The sequence below is a fragment of the Scyliorhinus torazame genome, chromosome 3 (assembly GCF_047496885.1).
Source record: "Scyliorhinus torazame isolate Kashiwa2021f chromosome 3, sScyTor2.1, whole genome shotgun sequence".
NCBI classification, from domain to species: Eukaryota; Metazoa; Chordata; class Chondrichthyes; order Carcharhiniformes; family Scyliorhinidae; genus Scyliorhinus; species Scyliorhinus torazame.
This window is the reverse complement of record NC_092709.1, coordinates 88,970,119-88,982,079: the sequence shown is the minus strand read 5'-3', so window position 1 is coordinate 88,982,079 and position 11,961 is coordinate 88,970,119.

Sequence of the window (11,961 nt, the reverse complement as noted above, 5' to 3'; positions counted from 1 at the left end):
TGTCTGCATCAATAATGCCAAGGTGGAAATGGTTGATAGCTTCAAATCCTAGGTGTGCACATCTGTCCTGGTCCACCCACGTTGATGCTACAACCAAGAAAGCACAACAGCGCCTATACTTCCTCAGGAAACTAAGAAGGTTTGGCATGTCCACATTGACTCTTACCAATTTTTACAGATGCACCATTGAAAGCATCCTATCTGGCTGCATCGCAGCCTGGTATGGCAACTGCTCAGCCCAAAACCGTAAGAAACTACAGAGAGCCTTGAACACAGCCCAGTCTATCATGTGAAACCGCCTCCCATCCATTGACTACACCTCCCGCTGCCTTGGGAAAGTGGGCAGCATAATTAAAGGCCCCCCCCCACCCCGGTTATTCTCTCTTCCAACCTCTTCCATTGGGCAGGAGATACAAAAAGTCTGAGAACACGCAATAACAGTTTAAAAACAGCTGTTACCCGACTCCTAAACAACCCTCTTATGGACTGAACTGATCTCTTCACACATCTTCTCCACTGAGTAGAACTACACTCCGTATGCTTCACCTGATACCTGTGTCCATTTTTTACATTGTATATTTATGTATGTTCTACGTTTTTTCATTTATGGAACGATCTGTCTGGACTGTACACAGAACAACACTTTTCACTGTTCCTCGGTACACGTGACAATAAATCAAATCAAATCAAATGGCATTGTTTCAACATCAGTCTGGAAGGTTTCTTTGGTTCCGGTTTGGGACAGGGAGGTGATTTCAATCCACAGAAGAAGTTAGGTGATCATCTAGCAGCCATCTTTTGGAGCCTTTTCTTCAATTTCTAAAGATATAAAGTATTGGCTGAAAGTCCACAATATACTGGAACATGACAGTAAAGTCACCATAGTCTCAATTGACCACAGGCTGCTTTCACCCTTAAGGGGGAGAGCTGACTGGTGGTGATTTAACCTGAGGATCACCACACCTCAGGCGAAAGGCAAGGTTGAGAAGGTGGGGCCTCCATGAATAACCTCAGCCGGTAAGGGAATTGAACCTGCGTTGTTGGCTTTGCTCTGCATCATGAACCAGCTGTCTAGTCAACTGAACTAAACCAGCCCTCTAAACATGACAGCATTGATTATTTAGTCCAAAAAATGTTGCATTTGTAAACATTTCCTAAGGAAATGAACATTTGAGATGGTTCAGTTTCATGATATAATAATAGGCAGTGTCTTATCATCTTAACTTTTAATGGTGGGCCAGGACTATTTCCAGGTCCTGATGCCTCAGGGGCTGGATTCCCCGCTGGCGGGATGCTCCATTTTGCCGGCAGCCCGGGGGTTTCTTGACAAGATGGGACTGCGCCACAATGGGAAACCCCATTGAGCAGCCATCGTAACGGAGCATCTCGCCGGCGGGGTGAACTAGAAATGTGGCGCAGCGGGGCGGAGAATCCAGCCCATGGTTTCTGAGATAAAAAACAAAAAATGCTGAAAATACATCTGGCAGCCCGTGGGGAGAGAGAATATGACATTTTTTCAGAACTCGAGATTTCTGAGGTCTTCCTGAGGGAACTAATTATCAGGCTGCTTTCGGGAGCCCTGTCCAATGAGTGACAGCGGGAAGGCTGAGCAGGCGGCAGGGCTGATCGGAGTGCCAGAACCTTTGGGTGGCTGGCCGTCCCACCAGGAAAGGTGGGCATTATCTCTACAAGTGAGGCAAGGTAAAGTCGTCATAGTCCCAGATGACCATAGGCCCAAAGGGGAAACCCTTTGAGGGGGAGAGCTGACTGGTGGCGATTTAACATGAGGATCACCACACCTCAGGCGAGGGGCATGGTTGAAAAGGCATGATTAAGTGAGGAACTGTGAGGGCACCACAAGGTGGAGGGGTAGCCCCGAACAGCCTGTGGGTAGCCTCCAAGGTGGAGAGGTAATTAAAGGAGGCCTCCAATGACACCAGGATGCCCTCATCTGGGTTCTGCCAGGCTTCGGCCCCGGGGGCGGGGAAGCATGCTGATGAAAACATCCTACCAGTCTAACTGATTAGACCCTAAATGGACATGCAATTGCTGTTGATTAGCTATCTGCCTCTGCTGGCCGGGTGCCATTTCCGCTCCGCCTCCGTCAAGGTGGCCGGAGGTGGACAGACCGTGAAAATGACGGTCCTCCCCAGATTTTTGTTTGTCTTCCAGTGCCTCCCCATCTTCATCCCTAAGGCCTTTTTCAAGCGGGTAAACAAGATTATTTTGGGCTTTGTATGGGCGAATAAAATCCCGCGTGTGAAGAAAATGTTGTTGGAGCGCAGTTGGGGTGAGGGTGAGTTGGAGCTGCCGAACGTCTGCAACTACTACTGGGCGGCGAATATAGCGATGATTAGGAAGTGGGTGGAGGAGGGGGGGGGGTCAACATGGGAGCGGATGGAGGCAGAGTCATGCAAAGGCACCAGTTTGGGAGCACTGGTAACAGCACCTCTGCCATTCTCGCCGGCCCGTTACTCCACTAGCCTGGTGGTGGTGGCGTATTTGAAGATCTGGGGGCAATGGAAGAGGTATAAGAGGGTGGAGGGTGCGTCGGTCTGGACCCCGATTTGCAATAACCACAGGTTTGCACCGGGCAGGATAGATGGCGGGTCCCGGAGTTGGCAGAGAGCAGGAATTAGACAGATGGGAGATCTATTCATAGACGGGAGTTTTCCCAGTCTGAAGGAGCTGGAGGATAAATTCAATTTGCCGCCAGGGAATGGTTTCAAATATCCGCCGGGTCGGAGAATGGCCGTTGGCCGCTGTGAATCCCGCCCCCGCCCCCGCCGAAGTCTCCGGTACCGGAGATTGGGCGGGGGCGGGAATCGGGCCGCGCCGGTTGGCGGGACCCCCTGCTCAATTCTCCGGCCCAGATGGGCCGAAGTCCCGCCCAGAAATTGCCTGTCCTGCCAGCGTAAATCAAAGCTGGTATTTACCGGTGGGACCAGGCGGCGTGGGCGGGCTCCGAGGTCCTGGGGGGGGGGCGCGGGGCGATCTGGCCCCGGGGGGGGGGGTGCCCCCACGGTGGCCTGGCCCGCGATTGGGGCCTACCGATCCGCGGGCGGGCCTGTACCGTGGGGGCACTCTTTCCCTTCCGCCTCCGCCACGGCCTCCACCATGGCGGAGGCGGAAGAGACTCTCCCCACTGCGCATGCGTGGGAAACTATCGGCGGCTGCTGACGCTCCTGCGCATGCACCGCATTTCCGCGCCAGCTGGCGGGGCACCAAACGCCATTTCCACCAGCTGGCGGGGCAACAAACGCCATTTCCGCCAGCTGGCGGGGCGGAAATCCCTCCGGCGCCAGCCTAGCCCCTCAATGTTGGGGCTCGGCCCCCAAAAATGCGGAGCATTCCGCACCTTTGGGCCGGCGCGATGCCCGTCTGATTGGCGCCGTTTTGGGCGCCAGTTGGCGGACATCGCGCCGTTGGGGGAGAATTTCGCCCCAGGTGTTGGCTTTCCCGCTGATGCCGCTACGGGGGATACAGGACAGAGTAGTGTCTGGTACCTGGGTGGGGGAGGGGAAAGTGTTGGATATCTATCAGGTGTTGTTGGAGGCGGCAGAGAGGAACTGAAGTGCAAGTGGGAGGAGGAGCTAGGTGGGGAGTTAGAGGCGGGTCTGTGGGCGGATGCCCTAAGCAGGGTTAATTACTCCTCATCATGTGCCAGGCTCAGTCTAATACAGTTTAAAGTGGTACACCAGGCACACATGATGGCGGCGAGGATGAGCAAATTTTTCGGAGTAGAAGATAGATGGGCGAGGTGTGCGGGAAGGCCAGCAAACCATGTCCACAAGTTTTGCGCATGCCCGAAGCTTGGAGGATTCTGGCAGGGGTTTGCCAAGGCAATGTCCAAGGTGCTAGGTACGCAGGCGGTGCCAAGTCCAGAGATGGCGATCTTTGGAGTGTCAGAAGACCCGGGTGTTCAGGATGTGAAAGAGGCCGATGTTTTGGCCTTTGCCTCCCTGGTAGCCCAGAGATGGATCCTTTGAATGTGGAGGGACTCGAAGCCCTCGAGTGTGGAGACTTGGGTCAATGACATGGCTGGGTTTCTTAAGCTGGAGAAAATAAAGTTTGCCTTGAGGGGGTCAATGCTGGGATCTCTCGGAGGTGGCAGCCGTTCGTCGACTATCTCGGGGAAAATCTAAATGTCAACAGAAGCAGCATTCTGAAGGGAGGGCGGGTAGGTGCAATATGGTTAAGGGATGTACAGAACGGGTTGGGTGGGAAATGTCTAGTTTACCATTTATGTGAGGGCCACGAAGAATCCAGCACGAGTTGAAGGATAGAAAGAAATAACATTTATTTACAATAACACATATATACACACAACAGCAGCAGCAACTTCCCTTGCTGCTCACTCTCCTCTAGCCGGTTCCAAATTGGCCAGCTTTATTTATGCAGGGAATCTGCTAAAGATTTCTCCGCCCCCCTCATGGGAAAAGCTCATAGCCCCAAAGGATTGTGGGATTGCCATTAGTCCCCAGCCAGTGGTAAGCAGGCAGGTTATAATATCCCTCCCCCCCCCAAAGTCCAAGGAATCCACCGAAGACCCTGGCGAAGGAGGGAGTTGGCCTCGTTTTGCTGCAGGCCGGACACCATTTGCATGAGGTGCTGGAACGGGCGGCGTGTAACGAGACGGAGAATGGCGCTTCCATGATGAACGGCATAATGGTTGTACATCCACAGGCCGTGGGCCCAAGGATTCTCCCTCTGTGGTGTCCTGTGTCTCCATCTCGGAGTCGGAGTCTGCTGCCTCCATCATCTCGGCATCTCTATCTCCATGCGGTTCTGCAACGACCTGCGCAGGCTTTGAGTGCGGCACCAGAGGACGATTGTGAGGAATACTTTCCACTGTGTCTGGTCTCTGTGGCTGTAGAAATGAGCTCCGGGGGCAGGGAATCTTTGGAAGGGATGGTCTTCTGGACCGAACATGGTCTACATGCTTACGCTGGAGACGGCCCTGGGCTTGCACCTAGTAACAGATAGGGCCCGTTTTGGCGAAAGATTACGCCAGGGACCCACTGGGCACCACCAGCAAAATTCCGAACGAACACTGGGTCACCGGGCGCAAACTGCCGAATCGACCGATGCCGAGAAAAACCATGTCCCTGCCGTTCTTGTGTGCGGCGTACTTTTGCGCCAATGTCCATGAAAACCATGCTAAGGCGGGTGCGAAGTCTCCGGCCCATTAGGAGTTCTGCGGGAGCTACCCCAGTCCCGCATGTGGGTGGTCCAATATGAAATCAAAAAATGAGTCAGTCTAATGTCCATCGACCTGGAAGACTGCTTCTTTAGGCCTCGTTTGAATGTCTGCACTGTGCGCTCCGCCAACCCATTTGAAGCCGGGGCAGTGCGGATATGGCATATGCCATTCACCTATATGAACCTCGCAAACTCCTCACTTGTGAACGGAGTGCCATTGTCCGTGACCAGCACCTCGGGGAGGCCATGCGTACTGAAAGACAAACGCATCTTCTCGATTGTTGCGCAGGACATTGTGCCTACCATCTTATGCACCTCTAGCCATTTAGACTGGGCATTGATTAATGGAAGGAACATGGATCCTTGAAAAGGGCCGGCGAAATCCGCATGCAAGTGCGCCCAAGGCCGCCCTAGCCATTCCCAGTGATGTAGGGGCGCGGCCGGCGGAAGCTTCTGATGCTCCTGGCAAACGGAGCAGTTTTGGGCCACATTCTCAATGTCAGTGTCGAGGCCCGGCCACCAGACATAACTCCGGGCCAACATTTTCATTTTGGTCACACCTGGATGCCCATTGTGCAAGTCCCTTAACATCAGCTCCTGTCCTTTTTCCGGGACAATCACACGCGTCCCCCACAAGAGGATGCCGTCTTCCACGCTAAATTCTGACAGCTTGGAGGAAAATGCCTGCAACTCGCCTGGGAGCTGTCTATGCTGCCCACCATACAGGACTATGTGCCGAACCTTTGACAGGACTGGCTCCGTCTGGGTCCACTCATGGATCTGTGATGCCGTGACAGTCCATAAAATTTAAGGTTGCAACCACCTCACCGGTCGTGGGGGTCGACATGGGGCCGGTCGATAAAGGCAATCGGCTTAGTGCGTCAGCATTCGCTATCTGGGTTCCTGGTTTGTGCTCCAGAGAATACTCGTAGGCAGCAAGCAACAAAGCCCAGCGCTGGATCCGTGCAGAAACAATGGGCGGTATTGGCTTATCCTCTCGGAAAGGTCCCAGCAGAGGTTTATGATCAGTCACGATAGTGAAGTGGCGGCCATACACGTACTGGTGGAAGCGTTTCACCGCAAAGACCACCGCCAGGCCCTCCTTCTCGATCTGCGTGGACTTTATTTCCGCTGCAGTCAATGTGCGGGAGGCGAAAGCTATCGGCAGCTCGGCCCCGTTCTCCATCTTGTGGGACAGGACGGCCCCAATACCATACGGGGATGCATCACACGTGACGAGCAAAGGCTTTCCAGGATCATAATGGGTTAGTAACCCAGACGACGACATTTGTTGTTTTACCCGCCGGAAAGCGGTTTCTTGCGGCTGACCCCAAACCCAGGTGTGATTCTTCTTTAGCAGAAGGTGCTTCAGGGCCAGCGTAGTTGCCAGATTGGGGAGGAACTTCCCGTAATCGTTTATGAGGCCGAGAAAAGAACAAAGATGCGAAGTGTCCGTCGGGGCGGGGGCCTATTGAATTGCGCGCACCTTCTCTGCGGCGGGGTGCAAACCTTCGCGGTCCACCCGATAACCCAGGTAGACTACTTCCTTCGCCTGAAAGACGCACTTTGTGTGACGTAAACAGACTCCAGCCTCCGAAAAGCGTCTCAGGACAGCCTCCAAATTTTCCAAATGTTCCTGCTCCGACGTCCCTGTAATCAAAATGTCATCTAAGTAGACAGCGACACGCGGTAAACCTCTCAAAATGCCCTCCATGATTCGTTGAAAAATAGCGCAGGCAGAGGATACTCCAAAGGACAACTGTGTATATTCATACAGGCCCTGGTGTGTATTAATCGTTACATATGGCCGGGAGTCAGGGTCCAGCTCCAACTGAAGGTAGGCGTGACTCATATCTAATTTTGTGAACGAGAGTCCGCCTGCAAGCTTCGCGTAGAGATCCTCTATGCGAGGCATTGGATATCGGTCGAGTCGGGAAGCCGTATTCACCGTAAGTTTATAGTCGCCGCACAAGCGAACTGTGGCTTCATTACAGGTACAATTGGTGCTGCCCAGTCAGCGAAACGGGCGGGCCTGAGAATACCCAAAGTCTCCAAACGAGTGAGCTCCCCTTCTACCTTCTCGAGCAAGGCGTAAGGCACCGAGTGCGCCCGGAAATAGCGTGGCGTGGCTCCTGTTTCGACTTGGATACGGGCTACAGCCCCTTTTATTTTCCCCAAACGGGGCTGGAATACATCTGGGTATCGTCCTAGGACCTCAGTCAACCTTCCAGAAACTGTTTGGAGGATGTGCTGCCACTGCAGCCGTAAATGACGCAACCAGTCCCGACCCAACAGGCTGGGCCCGTGGCCGCACACCACGATAAGTGAGAAACACCCCTCCTGGCGTCCATAAACAACAGGGGTCATAGTAGCTCCTGCAATGTCCAATGGTTCACCAGTGTAGGTGGCCAACCTGGCCTGTGTGTCGGTTAATGTAAGGGTCTGTATACCCTGCTTGATGAGGTTGAATGTCCTCTGGGCGATCACGGAGGCCAGTGTCCAACTCCATCTCAAGCGGGTGACCATTGACCCGTACTGTCACCTTAATGGGGGCCACACAGGGAGCTGCCACACAATGAAGCTGCAGGCAGTCGTCCTCCTTCTCCACGTCATCGGGAGTAGTGGCCGCAGGTTCATCTAAATGGAAGGTACGGCCCCTGGGCTGGCCCCAGTTTCTGTCGGAACGACGGCGCCTCTGGCGCCCCCAGGACCGGCGTCCGCGACGGTGTTGACGCCCACAAGTTTGACACAGACATGGCACCTCATCCATTGGTTCTGGAGAAGGCTCCCTTCGGGGAGGAATGTCCGACGGCCACTGGCTTCGATCCGGACGTCACCTCGTCGAAGTTACCGCAGGGGTGTGGGGGGTCGCTTTCGGATGGAAGGTGTTTCGACCCAAGGCATACACCTCCATTCCCTGTAGCTCCTGCACGCCTCGTCCTGCGCTCTCTCGGAACAATACTATTTGAATGGCTTGTTGAAAAGTCAATGTTGGCTCAGCTAACATCTTTCTCCGGGTGGCCGCATTGTTAATACCGCAAACCAAACTGTCGCGTAACATTTCTGACAAGGTCTCACCATAGTCACAGTACTCCGCAATCCTGCGTAGCCGGGATAGAAACTCGGCAAGGGATTCTCCTGGCATCCTCTCAGCGGTATTAAACCGGTAACGTTGGACTATCGTGGACAGGGTTGGGTTAAAATGTTGCCCCACTAAGTTCACAAGTTCATCAAACGTTTTGGTGTCCGTCGCAGCTGGGTACATAATGTACCTAATCACCCCAAACATATGCAGGCCGCAGGCGGTGAACAATATGACCACCTGGCGCTCGTTTTCGGTGATATTGTTTGCCCGGAAATAGTAACGCATCCGTTGTGCGTCTGGTTCCAGCTTTCCAGCGCAGCGACAAAAACATCCAAACGTCCATACAGAGGCATGGTATACTAGAAAACAACTTCCAACCTGTATCCAACAAAAATCCAGGGAGGTGGCTTCGGCAGTGTAGACAGCTATTCACTTTAACCCTCGTCGCCAGTTTTGTGAGGGCCACGAAGAATCCAGCACGAGTTGAAGGATAGAAAGAAATAACATTTATTTACAATAACACACATACACACAACAGCAACATCCCTTGCTGCTCACTCTCCTCTAGCCGGTTCCAAATTGGCCAGCTTTATTTATGCAGGGAATCTGCTAATGATTTCTCCGCCCCTCTCATTGGGGAAGCTCATACTCCCAAAGGATTGTGGGATTGACATTAGTCCCCAGCCAGTGGTAAGCAGGCAGGTTATAACAACCATGTTGATGTTTATGTTATTATTATTTTGTTTGTTATTGTTTTTAAAATTTCGCAAATACTTCAATAAAAATATTTTTTTTAAAAGATGGCCGGAGGTGGGAATGTGTCAGGGGGCCTCTCTGATGTGAGATTGTTATTTAAAATACCCCTCCCCCTTTGCTCCAAGAGCCTCCCCCTTACATGGGTTCTGTCCAATGTTACCTGAGCAGAATGGAATCAAATCATTGGAACGATGTTAGTTCCTGTTGGCTGTGCTCATTGTTTCTATCTCCCTCTCATACTCTTAAATGAATAGGAGTCTGCTCTGATCTCTTGTTAAATTCCTGACAGTCGCCCACCCTACCCTGTCAGATGAGGTAGGAAATGGTGGACGTCGGTATTGTTCTCTTTTTTTTCATTGATAGTGTCATGTGAGAATACCTTTAAGACATGGATGTTTAAGCAATGTACCTTTAAGAAAACTCGCAGTTGGTGTGTTGCCTCCCAGGTGCCAGGGTGCGTGATGTCTCAGATCGTGTTTTCGGGATCCTTAAGGGGGAGGGGGAGCAACCCAAGTCGTGGTCCACATAGGTACCAACGACATAGGTAGGAAAAGGGATAAGGATGTAAGGCAGGAATTCAGGGAGCTCAGGTGGAAACTTAGATCTAGGACAAACAAAGCTATTATCTCTGGGTTGTTACTCATGCCACGTGATAGCGAGACGAGGAATAGGGAAAGAGAGGAGTTGAACACGTGGCTACAGGGATGGTGCAGGAGGGAGGGTTTCAGAATTCTGGATAATTGGGGCTCATTCTGGGGTCGGTGGGACCTCTACAAACGGGATGGTCTACACCTGGACCAGAGGGGTACCAATATTCTGGGGGGGAAATTTGCTAATGCTCTTCGGGAGGGTTTAAACTAGTTCAGCAGGGGCTTGGGAACCTGAATTGTAGCTCCAGTATACAGGATGTTGAGAGTAGTGAGGTCATGAGTGAGGTTTCAAAGTTGCAGGAGTGTACCGGCAGGCAGGAAGGTGGTTTAAAGTGTGTCTTCTTCAAAGCCAGGAGCATCCGGAATAAGGTGGTTGGTACCTAGGATTTCGATGTTGTGGCCATTTCGGAGACATGGATAGAGCAGGGACAGGAATGGTTGTTGCAGGTGCCGGGGTTTAGATATTTCAGTAAGCTCAGGGAAGGTGATAAAAGAGGGGGAGGGGTGGCATTGTTAGTCAAGGACATTATTACGGTGGCAGAAAGGACGTTTGATGAGGACACATCTACTGAGGTAGTATGGGCTGAGGTTAGAAACAGGAAAGGAGAGGTCACCCTGTTAGGGGTTTTCTATAGGTCTCCGAAAAGTTCCAGAGATGTAGAGGAAAGGATTGCAAAAATGATTCTGGATAGGAGCGAAAGCAACAGGGTAGTTTTTATTGACTGGAAATGCTATAGTTCGAGTACTTTAGATGGGTCCGTTTTTGTCCAATGTGTGCAGGAGGGTTTCCTGACACAGTATGTAGATAGGCCAACGAGAGGCGAGGCCATATTGGATATGGTACTGGGTAATGAACCAGGACAGGTGTTAGATTTGAAGGTAGATGAGCACTTTGGTGATAGTGACCACAATTCGATTACATTTACTTTAGTGATTGAAAGGGATAGGTATATACCGCAGGGCAAGAGTTATAACTGGGGGAAAGGCAATTATGATGCGATGAGGCAAGACTTAGGATGCATCGGATGGAGAGGAAAACTGCAGGGGATGGGCACAATGGAAATGTGGAGCTTGCTCAAGGAACAGCTACTGCGTGTCCTTGATAAGTATGTACCTGTCAGGCAGGGAGGAAGTGGTCGAGCAAGGGAACCGTGGTTTACTAGGAACCACTTGTCAAGAGTAAGAAGGAGGTTTATGCAAAGATGAGACATGAAGGTTCAGTTAGGGCACTCGAGAGTTCCAAGTTAGCTAGGAAGGACCTAAAGAGATCTAAGAAGAGCCGGGAGGGGACATGAGAAGTCTTTGGCAGGTCGGATCAAGGATAACCCTAAAGCTTTCTATAGATATGTCAGGAATAAAAGAATGACTAGGGTAAGAGTAGGGCCAGTCAAGGACAGTAGTGGGATGTTGTGCTTGGAGTCCGAGGAGATAGGAAAGGTGCTAAATTAATATTTTTCGTCAGTATTCACACAGGAAAAAGACAATGTTGTCGAGGAGAATACTGAGATTCAAACTACTAGACTAGAAGGGCTTGACGTTCATAAGGAGGAGGTGTTAGCAATTCTGGAAAGTGTGAAAATAGATACGTCCCCTGGGCCGGATGGGATTTATCCTAGGATTCTCTGGGAAGCTAGGGAGGAGATTGCTGAGCCTTTGGCTTTGATCTTTAAGTCATCTTTGTCTACAGAAATAGTGCCAGAAGACTGGAGGATAGCAAATGTTGTCCCCTTGTTCAAGAAGGGGAGTAGAGACAACCCCGGTAACTATAGACCAGTGAGCCTTACTTCTGTTGTGGGCAAAATCTTGGAAAGATTTATAAGAGATAGGGTGTATAATCATCTGGAAAGGAATAATTTGATTAGAGATAGTCAACATGGTTTTGTGAAGGGTAGGTTGTGCCTCACAAACCTTATTGAGTTCTTTGAGAAGGTGACCAAACAGATGGATGAGGGTAAAGCAGTTGATGTGGTGTATATGGATTTCAGTAAAGCGTTTGATAAGGTTCCCCATGGCAGGCGACTGCAGAAAATACGGAGGCATGGGATTCAGGGAGATTTAGCAGTTTGGATCAGAAATTGGCTAGCTGGAAGAAGACAAAGGGTGGTGGTTGATGGGAAGTGTTCAGACTGGAGTCCAGTTACTAGTGGTGTACCACAAGGATCTGTTTTGTCATTTTTATAAATGACCTGGAGGAGGGCGTAGAAGGATGGGTGAGTAAATTTGCAGATGACACTAAAGTCGGTGGAGTTGTGGACAGTGCGGAAGGAT